Source organism: Suncus etruscus, chromosome 7 (genome assembly GCF_024139225.1).
Source record: "Suncus etruscus isolate mSunEtr1 chromosome 7, mSunEtr1.pri.cur, whole genome shotgun sequence".
In the NCBI taxonomy this organism is placed as follows: domain Eukaryota; kingdom Metazoa; phylum Chordata; class Mammalia; order Eulipotyphla; family Soricidae; genus Suncus; species Suncus etruscus.
Genome location: NC_064854.1, coordinates 23,911,040 through 23,928,088, shown reverse-complemented (window position 1 = coordinate 23,928,088; position 17,049 = coordinate 23,911,040). Strand labels below are relative to the sequence as shown.

At 42.5% G+C, this 17,049-nt stretch overlaps 1 protein-coding gene across 1 annotated transcript in view; it reads right to left on the bottom strand.

Annotated features, from left to right (window-relative positions):
* The window catches only part of CACNB2 (calcium voltage-gated channel auxiliary subunit beta 2), a 296,476-nt gene that overhangs the window by 141,519 nt on the left and 137,908 nt on the right, over positions 1 to 17,049 (bottom strand). The window lies entirely within an intron of this gene.

Sequence of the window (17,049 nt, the reverse complement as noted above, 5' to 3'; positions counted from 1 at the left end):
CAGCTTCAAGTTAGAACCTCTGGCACAGCTGTCTCAGAAGTGACCCTCCTTGAAAAAAAAATGAAAACAAATGAAAAAAATGGCATCCAAAGAAACAGAAATAAAGCATACAAATCAATCAAAACACAAAAATAGATATTAGCATCTTTAGAATCAATGATTTAAGATTACATTTATAAAACATATAAAACATACAAATATCAATAAGGAAGTTAGAATTGAAAAAAATTATTTTGGGGCCACACTTGGCAGTGCTCAAGGTTTACTCCTGACTCTGTGCTCAAGAACCACTTCTGGTAGGGTTCAGAGATGCTGGGATTGAATCCAGTCAATCCTGTGCAAGGTAAATCCTCTACCCCTGTACTGTCACTCTAGCTCTGGCAGTTATAATGTTTTTGTAAATAACATAAGTCCCGCCATGCAAAACAAAAACAAAAACAAAACAAAAAAAACCCACAGCAATAACTAAAGGCTTACTAGGGCAACTAATAAAATGTATGCATTTCATGACCAAAATGAAGATAAATAAATCAAACTTCAAATAGAATGAAAATATAAAAGATGGGGCCGGCGAGGTGGCGCTAGCCAGAGGTGGAGCTAGCCAAAGGAAAGACCGCGTTCGATCCCCGGCATCCCATACTGTTCCCCCAAGCCAGGGGCAATTTCTGAGCGCTTAACCAGGAGTAACCCCTGAGCATCAAATGGGTGTGGCCCAAAAAACAAAAACAAAAAAGAAAATATAAACGATGTATATATTAATATTTATCAGAATATTAAAGGTAAACAAACATTTTAAACTATGATGTTGATCAATACATAAATTAAAATTTATGAGTTCCCTTAACGGTAATTTTCCCTAAGGAGGAAAATGGGAGAAGTAACATAAAGAAAATGCAAATGTTTGCTTCTCTTCATCCTTTAGATTTGTATTGGAATTTTACCTCATATGCGTACATTGTGGTTAGAATGGAAAATAAGAGGAAAAAACTACAGAGTAGAAAGAACAGAAAAAGTTGAGAAGTATAAAGCCTTCCAAAATAAAATCTATAAATCACATATATTTTAGAGCTAACTTAAAAATGATTTAAAAACACTTTTTTGTTTTCATTCTGCATGTCTGATTTACCAACGAAATTTACTTAATTATCATCCAGGTAGACTTTATTACAGAGGAGATGAAAAGTGCCTCAAAACTACAAAACCAACTATCACTGAATTCTTGAATTCAAATTTTAGAACTTCTGAGATTGAGCTTGCATACATGCTTCTGAAAATAAAATGGTTTAACGAAAAAGCATATTACTCAACATAGAGAATGAATTGTTTAAAAGAAAATAGATGTTAGAAACTGGACCAGTATGTGCCTCATGTACAGACTTGGAATCACGGTGCTGCCATCATTTTAGAATAAGGTCCAAATTATTCCACCTCTTGGAGCAAGTGTTAATGTGTCTCATAAAAGGTTGCCTAGGAAAAGCCTTATTCTCTGTCATCAGCTTTAATTCCTCCCCTATCTCAGTTATTTTGAATAGCTGCCCTATTTTTCATTTGCTAATTTGATGGCTCTACCCCCTGCCCCCCAACCCTCAGTGGGAAAGAATAGGCTTTTGTTCTTCACTGATTCCCTAGTACAAACAGCTGGTAAACTCACTCAACAGGTATTAATTGAATGACTAGAATATAACTTCTTTTTTCATATAACAACTGACATCTGAGATACCTTTATGTTATACATCTTTCAAAAACACTGCTTCATCTTACTTGAGGGGGTTGGAGGGGCTCACATTGTTGGTGCTTCAAGGCTAACCCTCAATGGGTCTTTGGGGGCTGTGAGGTTCTGAGTATCAAACCAGGACCTCCAGTGCACAAAGCTTGTGCTCCAATATATATGAATTAAAATGCATGAGTTATCAGTGGCTTTCTTTAAAGAGGTAAATGAAGAGCACAGCCCAGTGAGCTATCGCCTCAGCCCCCTAATGTTAGTTTTATTTGTTTGTTGTTTTGGAGTCACACCCAGCCACACTCAGGGTTTACCTTTGGCTCTACACTCAGAAATCTCTCCTGGCAGGTTCAGGGGATCAAATGGAATGCTTGCAAGTCAAAAGCCCTTCCTGCTGTGTTATTGCTCTAGACCCCCAATGCAAGTTTTTCGATGAATTTTCTCTCTCCATTCTAATTGGCTAACTGGAATTTAAAGTAGGCATTTAAAGTAGGCATGCACAGGTCTGCCTCTTTCTCAGTGGCCTGTACATGAGGACATTTCTACTGATTTGGAAACCAATGAAAATCTATGAATCAGAGGAAAATAACTTCTCCTTAAGGTTTCTACGAGGTAGGGGGCACTGGAAAGGGTAGGATGGTGGTAGTATCACAGGGTGCTGACCATTGGTCATATATCCTACCTAGCAGCTGACTGGCCTCCTACTCAAATTCCTTTGCCATAAAAACATTCTTTGCAATCTGACTGATAGTAATGTGGCTGCCAGAGAGGCTTAATGCTGCCATCCACTTTGGTTCTGATTATTTTGTCAGTCTCTCTTTTCTCTGATCCAATTAAAGCCAAGCTAATAGACTTAGCCCAGAAAGTTACTGTTCAATAAATGAACATTTTAGAAACTTTCTAGCACTAGTCAAAGCCAGAAAATATTCTTTTTTTGTGAAAGAAAAATGTCATTATGGTGAAGGGAAAAACAAGCCTTTCATGCATCAGGTATCCACTTCAAGAATAAGGCACTGCCATAATGAAAACAAAACTATTTGTCTATACAAACAGAATCGTTTGCAGATTCCTATTTCAAAATATGCAGCATTTTCTGGCTGACATCAGCAAAGAGCACCTCAGAAATGACACTTCAAGCAAAAAGGACAATTTGTTCCCCCAAAAGAGTTGTCAAGTCATACCCTTGACTCATCGTGCCAAAAGCCAAAGGTGCCAGGCATACCTTATGCTTTTCATCGTGTTGTTGGTCCTGAGGCTTGGCACTTGGCCGGCTGGTTTGGCAGTGAATTCAGCCAACTTACTGCTCAGGATTCCTGCCTCCACTTCCCGACAGCCAGGTCACATGAACCACAAAAAGTGACCTTGGGTCACAACTGGATAGCAACTGGATGACTCACCCATACTCAATTTCTGTACAAACTTCTACAATGACCATTTTATGCCATATATGCCATTTACCCATGATCTCTTCAGCAATGTAAAAATATTAAAACTCTGATGTCTGCAAGAGAAAAATTCACCAATCACATTTGGGGGTTATATGATCAAAACAGTAAAATACACCCACCCTCTCTCTTTCTACTCTGCCTCCGCAGGGCAAGTTAAAATTAAGATCAGTTCCATTTCCTTTATTCTAATGGATTTGGAGATGCTTTTTTCCCCATGTTGTTATGAAGAGGCAAGTTCCTCACTGCCACTTTCAGAATCTTTCCCATTCATTTCAGAATGACCTCGAATCACTGTCAATCCATGGCATCAAATTGCAGGGCCCGCTTCTCACCCAGCCGCTGTCTTTTCATTTAGGCTGCAATATTTATTGACCCTTCCTACCATGAGCCATTGCTCTGCCAAGAATGAGGTGGTGAGCACAAGAGATAAAATACAAATTGCCTTCAATTTCATCGAGGTGAGGCATTCAAAACAAACTGTTGGCACAGAATTGCAAATTGCAATATACATATATATATAGACATGCTCTAAAAGCACAGGGTCCATTTAGCTGTGTTCGCTAGACCATCACATAGGAAGCTCTGTACAGAATCTGAAGCTTATGTCGAGGGCCCTGGCTCTCCTTCACTTGTGAGCATTCATGTTCTCACCAGGAACTCATGTTGTTGGGACCTGAATTTTGGATAAGGAGGGACACCAATTTGTAAAAGCCACATGGCAGGCTTCTTAGGTTCCGAGCAGGGAGAAACAAAGCAGGGAGAAACACCATTTTATAAGGACCACATGGCAGGCTTCTTAGGTTCTGAGCAGGGAGAAGCACCATTTTTTATAAGGACCACATGGTGTGAGCCCATTTCCATAGACCCCGCCTCAGTCTACCTGGCCATACTAGGTAGCCTATCAGGGAAGGACAAGGGAGCAATAGGAAGGTACCCCTAGACAAGAGCCAATTATTTTAAAGATCATCAGAAAGCTAGAACCTCCCTATCTCCCTATCCTATATAATCCCATTCGAGACCTTGGGGGAGGGGTTCTTTCATCCCTTGTGTGAGAGAATCCTGACCTGTCAGTTAGGAGCTGTTGGCAGTTTAAACTTTACTCAGATTTGTGTGGTCTCGTTCTTCGATTTCTGGACCCTAACAATGTCTTTATCCCAACTTATTTGAGAGTCTAAGGACTTTTATTTTTACTCTTATGAACTGGTTATAGAAGCCAGGCAGGCCTCATGCATCTGAGCATGTGCAACCATCTCCTCAGTCCCCACCGCAAAGTATTTGATCAGAGAGACCTCTCTGATCATACCCTTCCGAAGTGATTTCTCTTCTGCTCCTTTAAACCTGCCCTTGGGTGTCCTATGACCTGGCGTCTGTTAGCACTTTGCAGGTTCTCCACCATCTGACCCTCTCCTGGAACCTCCTGGTCTCTCCCAGCCCACTTCCTTCTAAGGCCCAATTCTGCAATAGTATATTCCTTGGCAACCCAGAAGTCCCTACTCCTCTTAAAACTATCTTTCATTTCACCCATTTAAACTCAACATTTTCTGGAGATTTTCTCCAGGATGACTGAGAATTTCTGGAGAATTAAATGCACATCACTTTATCCAATTTAACTTAGATGGTTCATATTTCCATTATTTCATAATAGAACTCCCCCCTTTATTTTTACCACCTCCTTATTGTACAAGGACATTGCCTCTATTATAAATGCGACGTGTCCATTAAAATGCAATTTACTCCTCATTCTTATCTTTTACCACATATAGCATGAAATTTTACCTATTCATCTAGGTTTGAGTTTTACATTTTTGATTCTTTCAAAGGACTGACCTTTGCATCATACCCACTTTTCTCCCTCTTATTCCAGAAATGTTTTCTTTGCCTGCAAATAGGCTACAACTCCCCTTAACTATGATTCTGTTCTTCCAAGACTGCAGCTGTCAACATTAATATTCAGAATTCCATTTAAATGAGAGTGGAAGGCTAGAATTCATTTGCACGGTTAAACCAGAAAACTACTAAACTCTCCAATCATTTCCTTTTCCTGTACAAATTAGGGGTGATGGTGCTTCCAAGGCATAGAGATGAGGGACTCAAAAGGAGAAGATTCCAGAGCCTTGGCTTTTCCCTATACTGTATGTTTTGCTGTCCTCCACCACTATTTTGGCTATGAATAAACCTATTCTGTAGAATGACTAATGTGTGACTGATGTGTGATAGATAAGCCTATGTGTTCCTAGTTTGCACTTTTTTCACCCACCTTGAAACTCACTGCTTTGGGGCTGAATACCATCAACCCCTTGAAAGTCTACATCTATGCTCATAAACACACTTTACTAAAGTCCCTTTGGACTCTGTGGGTTTCTCCCTTCCTTTGCCCACTCCCCTCTATCTTTAGTGCAGGATCCTAAGTCTTGTCCTCCCTCCCAGATGGCCACAGCCCTTAATTCACAGTCTTTTCAGCCCAAAGAATTCCTCAGGATGTTCCAGTCCTTCACTCTCCCTGTCCTAGAAATCAGGGGCCATATATGGCATGATCAGCATCTTCTGTCTGCCAGGCATTTTTTTAACCCCTCTTGTGTTGAGCTTGTTAGTTTTTTTAATTATCTTTATTTAAACATCTTGATTACAAATATGATTGTAGTTGGGTTTCAGTCATGTAAAGAACACCCCCCTTCACCAGTGCAACATTCCCACCAACAATGTCCCAAATCTTCCTCCTCCCCACCCCACCCCCACCTGTACTTGAGACAGGCTTTCCACTTTCCTCATTCATTCACATTTTTAGGATAGTTCTCAGTGTAGTTATTTTTCTAACTGCACTCACCACTCTTTGTGGTGAGCTTCATGTCGTGAGCTGGACCTTCCAGCCCTCTTCTCTTTGTCTCTGAGGATTATTGCAAAAATGTCTTTTATTGGGGCCAATGAGGTGGTGCTAGAGGTAAGGTGTCTGCCTTGCAAGCACTAGCCAAGGAAGGACCATGGTTTGATCCTCCGGCATCCCATATGGTCCCCCCAAGCCAGGGGCAATTTCTGAGCACTTAGCCAGGAATAATACCTGAGCATCAGATGGGTGTGGCTCAAAAAACCAAAAGAAAAAGTCTTTTATTTTCCCTAAAACCCATAGATGAGTGAGACTATTCTGCGTCTATATATCTGCTTCTGACTAATTTCACTCAGCATAAAGATTCCATGTACATCCATGTATAGGAAAATTTCATGACTTCATCTCTCCTGACAGCTGCATAATATTCCATTGTGTAAATATACCACAGTTTCTTTAGCCATTCATCTGTTGAAGGGTATATTGGTTGTTTCCAAAGTCTGGCTATTGTAAATAGTGCAGCAATGAATATAGGTGTGAGGAAGGGATTTTGTATTGTATTTTTGTGTTCCTAAGGTATATCCCTAGGAGTGGTAGAGCTGAATCATATGGGAGCTCAATTTCCAGTTTTTGGAGGAATCTCCATATTGCTTTCCATAAAGGTTGGACTAGACGGCATTCCCACCAACAGTGAATAAGAGTTCTTTTCTCTCCACATCCCAGCCAGCGGTGCTTGTTCTCATTCTCTGTAATGTGCACCAATCTCTGAGGCGTGAGATGGTACCTCATAGTTGTTTTGATTTGCATCTCCCTGATGATTAGTAATTTGGAACATTTTTTCATGTGTCTTTTGGCCATTTGTATTTCTTCTTTATCAAAGTATTCATTTCTTGTCCCCATTTTTTGATGGGATTAGATGTTTTTTTCTTGTAAAGTTCTGTCAGTGCCTTGTATATTTTGTATATTTGTATATTTTGTATATTAGCCCCTTATCTGATGGGTATTGGGTGAATAGTTTCTCCCATTCGAGTGGGTGGCTCATGTATCCTGGGCACTCTTTCCTTTGAGGTGCAGAAGCTTCTCAGCTTAATAGTTGTTGTTTTTTTGTTTGTTTTTTTTTTAAATCAAAACCTGGGGCCGGTAAGGTGACACTAGAGGTAAGGTGTCTGCCTTGCAAGCGCTAGCCATGGAAGGACCACGGTTCGATCCTCCGGCATCCCATATGGTCCCCCCAAGCCAGGGGCAATTTCTGAGCGCTTAGCCAGGAGTAACCCCTGAGCATCAAACAGGTGTAACCCAAAAAACCAAATAAAAAAAACAAAACCCATTTACAAATGAATCTGGACTTCACAATTACTCATTTCAAAATTCATAATTCATGCTAACTGTGGTTAAGGATAAAAGAAAGAAGAATGTCCAATAGGATGAACAGAGTGCAAAGTAATGAAAAATGGGGTTCCCTCCATCATGGAAGAACTGAAAGCTCTGTTAGCTTCGGAGTTTAATTCACACTGATGGCAGACAGAATCCAATTATTTTATCAGTCTTGCTTTTTATCCTTGTCATCCCTAGTCCACTGTTATATTAATTGCCTAATCCTGATTCAAAAAGAATTTTCATTGACTTTCCCTCAGAATACTGAACTTACCTATGAAACAAGTGAGATCAGAAAACTATAAAGTTTCTAATTCTGTTCTTATCTCATTATATTTGTCATTCACAAAATACAACATGTTCTTTAACCCAAACAACCTTCCTTATTATTAATTGTAGGAGTGATAAAGTTTCCCTGAAGAATGACTCTAAGACAAGAAAGTAGACAAAGAAGAAAAGGTATAAAGACCTATAATAATAAATGCCACTTTATTTTTGTTTCGGGGTTACACTCAGCAGGCTCAAAGTCTACTCCTGGAGCTGCACACAGGGATCATATATGGTGCTAGACATTGGCACCTTACCTTCTATACAATCTCTCTATCCTCTAAAAAGTTGTTTTAAATTCTACTTTCTTTTTTTTTGTTTGTTTGGTTTTTTTTTGGGGGGGGGTCTACACCCGGCGGTGCTCAGGGGATACTCCTGGCTGTCTGCTCAGAAATAGCTCCTGGCAGGCACGGGGGACCATATGGGACACCAGGATTCGAACCAATCATCTTTGGTCCTGGATTGGCTGCTTGCAAGGCAAATGCCGCTGTGCTCTCTACTCCAGGCCTCTCTACTTTCTTTTTCTATCTTGCAGATACAAGTAAACATTTGATTTACTTATCAGATGCATATATCTCTGTCAGTAACCAATCCTTCACTTCTGTTTCCTGATGATATTTCAAAGTAATTACATCTTATTTTCAGAATAATTCATATATCCTTCTGCAGAGGAAGTGAGAAATGGGAATGGAAAGACAAAGGCATGGATAGGACAGAGAACCACCCCTGTTTTAATTAAGGAAGATCAGGGCGTATCTCCCTCACACCAACTCAAATATAATCAAATGTTACCCAACAGACTCTCATTTAAAGAAAAAAAAAATGCCTGATAGCATTGAGTTAACACTTAGAAAGATTTACTTGGGTTTTGAAAATAAAAATCCATGTAGAGCCCAGGAGAATGAATTTCCTGTCTAGGGGCAGCATAAATCACGTTTGGTTAGCCACATTTGATTTCTTGCTTTGGTGCCTTCCCAGCCCACTAAGCCCAGTTGCCAGGCAACCATGGCAGCTTGGCTGAATAGAGACATTAACAGGTTTAGGTTACACTGGAAAACAGGGAGTGAAAATGAGCACAGACTTATCCTGCACCTGGAAATCTGGGAGAAGCAGCAACAGCTTCGACTCAGTATTGGAAACAAATGTAGTGAACCTACCTTTCCCCCCCCCCTCCTTTTTTTTAAATTTAAATGCTCTACACTCCTGGATTATAAAGGGTCACTTGGTTGCTGTTTGTTCACCTACTGGGTGAACAATATTTTGTTGGCAACTGCCACTCTGATTAGAACTCTGATTCTTAAATGTTGATCATTTTCTGTTAAAACGAAGTGAATTTTATCTTCTATTTATTATTGGGGGAGGGCTTCCAAGTGGTGCTCAGAGAACCTTGTGGGGCCCTCACAACTACACTAAGTCAACATGGCTAGGATGCATTGGCTAGGATGCATTGCTAGTCAAAGCTAGGATGCATTGCTCTTGGGTCCTTCCACACTGGGAGGACTTCCTAGGCTATTACTTGGCCGTGTGTGTGTGTGTGTGTGTGTGTGTGTTTGTGTGTGCGTGTGCAAAAGAACTATACCCAGTGATACTTGGGTAACTCTATGGAGTCGGGAGACCAACTGAGGTCAGCTGCAACCAAGACATGTACTGTCTTTCAGGTCCTTCCATGTTCTTTTTATGAAAGAATACTTTGCAACTTCTGGAATCCAGTCTCTACCATACAGGTGCTTTTGCTATTGACTGTTGGAGCATGTTTCTCCTGAGCCAGACTAGGCAACCATCAGTATTAAGAGAAGTATCCAGGACCCATAGCTGGTCAAGATCAAAGCTAGGGCCAGCACTCTGGCAAACTGGGGTGTCCATCAAAAACAGTCATGCTAACTTCCACAATGCAACACTCAGCATTAGGAACTTTTGTTATTATTATTTATCATTATTATTAATTATTATTACTGTTACTTTAGTTTTGGGCCAGACCCAGTGGTGCTCAGGGGTTATTCATGGCTCTGGGCTCAGGAATCGTTCCTAATCATTCCTGGAGGGCTAGAGGAACCATACGGCATTCCAGGAATCAAGTCCAGGTTGGCCACGAAACACAAGTGCCCTACCCACTGTACTATCACTCTGGCCCAGCATTGGGAGCTTTGTAACAAGGAAACTGAGACACTTAGAAAATGAAGACACTGTAATTTAGATACTGTAACTGTCACAGCTTCAAAGTGTTGGATTAGATTTTCTAAGATCTGCACCGAGCAAGCTGATCATCTGAGACATGTGGCATTATTATCACCACAACTTTCTTTTCTTTTCTTTTCTTTTCTTTTCTTTTCTTTTCTTTTCTTTTCTTTTCTTTTCTTTTCTTTTCTTTTTGGTTTTTGGGCCACACCCAGCAGTGCTTAGGGGTTACTCCTGGCTATCTGCTCAGAAATAGCTCCTGACAGGCATGAGGGACCATATGGGATGCTGGGATTCGAACCAACCACCTTAGGTCCTGGGTTGGCTGCTTGCAAGGCAAACACCTCAATGCTATCTCTCCGGCCCCCATCACCACAAATTTCTGTGTACCTTCTCTCAGCCTCCAGGGATGACCCAAACCCAAAGTCAATTCTACACTCCATCTCTGTAAGCAATACCAATGGCCAATGAGTTTTGCAGTCAAAACTTATTTTAGTACACAGGATTAGTGGTCCCAAAGAGACATCCCAGGATGCTTTGAAGTTTTTAGGACACCTTCTTAGAAGGAGCAGTTGATAAGAGAAGCCTGTGAAGTGTCTGCTTAGTACAGATATTGGAGGAAGCTGCAATTTCCCTCAAGTTTCAAAAAGTCTCTCCCAGCCCCAAGTGATGTGGACACTGAATAAATAGATGAATCAGAGTTGCCTCTGTTTCACATACAAGCAGCTTGGAGGGTTCTGGCTGCAACCAATCTTTAAAAGTCACTGAAGACTGCAGCCATGTTGGTGCTGAGAGGCTGGGGACAAAGAGCAGAAACCGCTGCAAGACTGTCTCTTCTCAGGTCCATTCCATGCTGAGATCCCTGCTGTTTCATTAGGAAAGAAGCCTAATGCCACACATGTTGAGAGCTCAAAGGCAACCCAATCACTTCCTTCAGCTAAGATCTGTTGGCCCATTTTGCCTCTCAGCTGTCCTGAAGGCTGTCCTAAAAGGTGGTTCATATTCTTATGACCCTGACTATGGAATTCTACCTGCCCTGGGCTAAGAAGGGGGTGCAGAGGAAATGCGTTAAGGAGCTGATTTCCCTTGGTCAAACCAATGAAAAGACCTGTCTTCCACCATGCTGGTTCCTCCTTCTCTCCTGTCATCAGAGAACAAAGTCAGCTCACTTTTCTCTCCTGGTTTGACTGAACATTAGGAACCAAACTCCATTTTCAGAGCTTGGATCGAGCAAACTGTGCCAAGATAAAATTATCTACTTTGTATGGGGAGAGGAACATTGTGGTTTGTTCTTCTGAATCTGGAGCCCTTTTATCAAAGTGGCTTCCTCTGCACTTGATCACTTCAATGCCATCTGATGGGGAGGGAGATGTAAGATCTAGATCACTGTCCCTTCCTTTTCCTTGTCTGTGTGTCTGTTTTTCTTTTCTTTTCTTTTTTTATTCTAAACACTGTGATTTGCTGTTGCATTAGGCCCTTAAGATGGACTTAGATGTCCATTTACCAGCAGGTGTGGGGGACCAGGAAAGCGACGGGTATTGAACTCACTCACAGGCAGGCTTCCAGAGAGATAACATCTTTATTGGCCTGGCCCACGTGTGTGGTCTATTTCATAACCATTTATGTTGTATATCTATTTAGCCCTGCATTGTACTTGTGTGTCAGCCATATCTCCTCCAACCTCCATGCTGGCAAAGACCCAAAAGGACTTCATCCCCTGGGTCCAAGGCCTTATCTTACCTTTCCAAGACCACACCCAGGAAAAGGCAGGGTCTTGCAGGTAAAGATACACACAATATCCGCTTCCCGAGAGCTCTCCCAGGAATGGGCGGGTCTCAGGTAGATACACCTAAATCCAGGGTGGAGTTACAATTTGTAACGAGATTCATAGTTGAGTTTTAGACATACAATATATCAGCACCCATCCCACCATCAGTGTCAGCCTCTCTCCACCATATTTGTCCCCTGACCCAGCCTGCTATCCTGAGAATGTCTCTTCTAGTCCTTGAGAGAAATCTCATTCTCCTTTCCTTCTCCAGAACTGGACAACTTACTAGTTTCATTTCCCCAAAAGACATGGCGGCAGGTACTGATGACAAAAAACAATAGTCCGATTGCAGTTTAAATGGGTCCATTTTTAGAGATATAACAGCCATTTAAGTCAGTGTGGTGGGGTGCCCCTTACTCCTCTTTATACAAAGTAAGGGTTGTGCTTGCGGTGGGTCTTATTTCACAGAATCTTTGCCTGCAAACTAAGTCATGAACTGAATTCAAAAGTGGTAGCAGTCCCTTTTGGGAGAGTGGAGTTCAGCTCATTAGCTGGTGGCCACAGACTCTTCTACCCAGAGATGGAGTGGAGCCTTGGCTGCAAACTTGGGTAAGCTGGAGAAATGCTTTGGAGGCCACTTCCAGGAAGATACCCAGACTGGTACCAGACTGAATTTTCTTTCTGTTTGAGAGCCACATCTCTCTGTTTTCAGGGACCATTCCTGGCTCTGCTCAGTGATGACTGTGGTGGTACTTGGGGATCATATGGGGTGCAGGGGTTCAAATCAGGTCAGTCGGATACAAGTAGGATACAAGGATACCCACTTGTATCTCTCCTGCCCAACAGAGGGAACTTTAAAGATCATAACTGGGTGAATTTCTTGCTTAACTTGTCTATCTTAGGACAAGGCTCATCTCCAATGCATACATCCTGGTAAGCTTATGATCAATTTTCAAAACCACCATGGGAGTGAGTATAATGAGCCCAATTGGCAGGGAAAGAAAGGAATCCCTGGAGAGATTAGTGAGCCTCGAGTCATAAAGTGAATGCTGTCCTGCACAAAGCTAGTTGAGTTTGGTGAATCCATTTTCCTACTCCAGACCCCACCCCTCAATTTCAAAAGATATGCAGTGGACACAATAGGGCTTTTCACCTCTCCATTTTCACCAGCCATTTTTTGGGGGGAAAAGGCACACCTAATTCTGTGCTCAAAGGACATGCGTGACTATGTTCAGAGAACCCAATGTATGGACCCCTTCATTTTTCCTTATGCAAATTCCCTGCATGAGCATCAGACCCTCTAGTCCTGCAGGAGAACATCCTGGAGAGAGGCACTGACAGGTAAAATAAGGGTGCTCCCACCTCAAGAGGCCCTCCCTTCACTCTGTACAGTGACTCCAAAGCTAAGGCCCACTTCTGGATAGGGTCTCCATTATCTTCTCTGTGATGTGGTCACAGTCAGGTTGGAAAAACTTTCTTTAACTTGCAGGCAGAAGGATCTAAAAAGAATATGATCTGTTGGAAAACAACTCACATTAGAGAAGCTTATGGAAGAGACTAGAGAGGAGAATGCTGGGAAGTTGGTACACACTACTTAGGCAGCTATAGGAATCCTGCATAGACCAGTCTGGAAAGCTTGGGGTGAGCAATGTAGCAGCCAGATCAAGAGAAAAGAACAAAGAAACAAAGGTGAATTCAACCAGTTGACTCAAGAGGCTGAAATGGTGCTTAGCACTTGATATACATTTAAAAAGGATGCTCAGAGGGTCAAGAAAATTGGTTCAGTGGGTAAGGTATAGTATGTGGCCAACTTGGCACCATACATGGTTTTCAAGCTTTGTCAGGATTGATCCTTGAGTGCAGAGCCAGGATCAAGTGCTGACCACTGCTGGATGCACCCCCCGAACCATAAGCAAATAAAAGATAGCCAAGAATAAGACAGGCAGTTAAAGTGCCTACCTTGTATGCTCTGTGTCCATTAAGTTAGCACCAGAAACAAGGGCACAGAGTTAAGAACAGTCCCCAGCACCACTGTCTATGATTCCAGAACCCCAATCAGTCAGTCTCCAGAAGATTCTTGTATAGGAAAAACTTTCTTATGTCCATTTGAGACATGAGGGGCCGGGAAGGTGGCGCTAGAGGTAAGGTGTCTGCCTTACAAGCGCTAGCCAAGGAACGGACCTCGGTTCGATCCCCCGGCGTCCCATATGGTCCCCCCAAGCCAGGGGCGATTTCTGAATGCTTAGCCAGGAGTAACCCCTGAGCGTCAAACGGGTGTGGCCCAAAAACCAAAAAAAAACAAAAAAAAACAAAAAAACAAAAAAAACCCAAAACATTTGAGACATGAATAACAGTTCAAAGATCAATCATTTCTCCAAGATCTTGTGCCCAATTAAAAAACTTGCATATAAATTTCAGATCCTTTTCTGAAGTATTGACTGGACCCAGAATATAGTTTATCCCCAACAATAAGTTTGATTTCAGAGTATGGAAAAGAGAGTCACAAGTCATAGAACTGGGATGCAGTGTTAGTGGCAGGGCCAGGGAGACACAGTGACAGTGTGTTCCCTTTCCCCTGCCTTGTGGGTGAGACTGGTGATTTGAGAGCTCAGGATTGATGGCTAAGATGCAGATAGTGTGGCAGACTGCCTCTAGCACATACTCCTCACTGCTTCCCCGTCACACAAAGCATCACTCATCATCCAATGGGAAGCCCTGTGGCCATAGCTTCGATTTCTGAGTCTCTGCAGAGAAAATGTCTCCCAAGAACAACAACAATCATTAGAAGAAAAGAGCATGTCCATGTGTTAAGTATCTGCCTGCCTCATCTCTCTACCTTCCCAGAACCCCTGTCCATAGAGAGTGCTGAGAAACACAAGAAATGCACAGATGCTTGAAATAAATGCAGTGTTGTCTTAATCCAGAAAGAGAAGAGAGTAAATAACAGCAGGGAAACCTTTCTTACCATCGTGGGGCTATGCTTAGGGCCAGAGAAGGAAAAGAGAGAATAAAACGAAACCAGAAAAGTGAATATTTTCAGAAAAAAATTCTGATCTGAAGCTGCTATAAAATATTCTGATGCAAGACACAAAACCTGCAGAAGGTAATGCTCTGACCAAATCAGAGCTGAGAATCATTCACTATTCAATACATCAGGTGGGGTAGGGATGCTGCCTCTCAGGGGTTTGTGAGGTTAAGAAAAATGGCAGAGGACCCGGAGAGATAGCACAGCGGCGTTTGCCTTGCAAGCAGCCGATCCAGGACCAAAGGTGGTTGGTTCGAATCCCGGTGTCCCATATGGTCCCCCGTGCCTGCCAGGAGCTATTTCTGAGCAGACAGCCAGGAGTAACCCCTGAGCACTGCCGGGTGTGGCCCAAAAACCAAAAAAAAAAAAAAAAAAAGAAAAGAAAAAGAAAAAAGAAAAATGGCAGAAAGGAAGGAGGTGGGCAGAACAGAGAGAGGGGATAAAGGGTGATAAAACTTTTTGTGGGGGAACTAAGCACCTGAAACTTATAGAATTCAATTTAAAACACATGAGCACACGAGAGATGGCTCAAGTGGTAGAACACATGCCTAGGACTGCAAAGTGCTCAGTTCAACCCCTGGTCTCATATTCACTCGTTTCCAAGACCTTCTGGATGAAGGTCTTTCCTGGTGGACCCTGGAAAACAAAACCACATGCCTATTGCTAGGTGGATATCTCTGAGACCAGCCCTGGGTCTCCTGAATGACAGTGGCTATGGCACACACACACAAAAAATTATTATGGGTCTGGAGCAATAAACAGTGGAGACTGCACTTGCCTTGCACACAGCCAACCCAGGTTCAACGCCAGTATTCCATATAATCCCCTGAACCCACCAGGTTTTTGGATGCAAAACAAGGAGTAAGTCTCGCACTTGTACTTCTGGCTCTGACACAGAAACCAAGAACAATTTTCTTAAATAAAATAAATAATTTTTTAAATTTTGACAAGAGGGGCTAGAAGAGGTCACAGAAGAGGGCATATTTCCCAGGTGAGTCTCAGATACGACCCCAAATAAAAATAATAAAAGAAACAGATGAGGGGCTGGAGTGGTGGCACAATTGGTAAGATGTCTGCCTTGCCCGCGCTAGCCTAGGACAGACAATGGTTCAGTCTCGCAGCATCCAGTATGGTCCCCCAAGCCAGGTGTGATTTCTGAGTGCATAGCTAGGAGTAACTCCTGAGCTTCAACGGGTGGCCCAAAAACCAAAAAAGAAAATAAAAGAAAGAGATAGGAAGAAAAAAAGAAAGAAAGAAAGAAAGAAAGAAAGGAAGGAAGGAAGGAAGGAAGGAAGGAAGGAAGGAAGGAAGGAAGGAAGGAAGGAAGGAAGGAAGGAAGGAAGGAAGGAAGGAAGGAAGGAAGGAAGGAAGGAAGGAAGGAAGGAAGGAAGGAAGGAAGGAAAACAATCAAGGACCTGTGATGTGTCTAATTTTGGAAAAGAGGTCCTCAAACTTATTTGAACAATAACCTTCTTTTTAGAAATTTGTTATTCTGGCCCCCCCCCCTTGAAAATCTACCTCCTTTAAGGGAACAAACAAGTACTTGAATGTAGCCAATACTGGTTTAGTCACCAACATCTCATATGGTCCCCTGAGTTTCAAGCCAGGAGTAACCCTGAGCATTACCCAGAGTGCCCGCCCCAAAGTGTCCTCAGTGATGCCCTGTAAGATGACATCCAGCTATAATCAAAAACAAAGGCATTCCCTATCTTCCTCTTTCTGTTAAATCTTTCCTTTGATATATAAATGCCCACCTGGATTACTCTGCCCTGGTGGATTTTGTTCTGGAATAATAGAGAAATGACAGTTTTGTCTTGGCACTCGAGTAGACCCATGAGGGAGAAGCCATGAGAAGCCTCTGACTCTTCTGACTAGCTTGGTTTATTAATCTTTTGCTGCTACTATTTTGCCTCTTCAGACCCCTCTCTGGGGTTGGGGATACAGTGCATGGGGTGATCTCACAACTCATGGATTTTGTTTTACAATTGGCACCCGCACAGGAAACCAGGACCAGAGACCTGAGAAGACCTCAACAATGGTGATTATTTGACCCTCTTGTGGATAATCTTCATCATAGCTTCTTGAACTTTACCAGAACATTGTTGCGCATGGCCCCTTTACTGAAAGCCACAGAGGCCCCTTCAGGCAGGACAGAGGCAGGCAGTGAAGGGGAGAGAGCTGAAGACTCTGAGTAGTGTCCCAGAGGCTGAGGCCCACTGCCTTTCTTCTACTAAAGATGCTTTGTGCGAGGACCTTGGCCCCCCAACTTGCAGCAGTTTATCAAGGTCACTGTTGGAGTAGAAGTCAAAGAGAAAGCTCCATTTGAGGGGGACCAACAGCAGGAAGATGGGTGGGTCCCCCCACCCAGATTCCAGCTCCAGAACCAAAGGC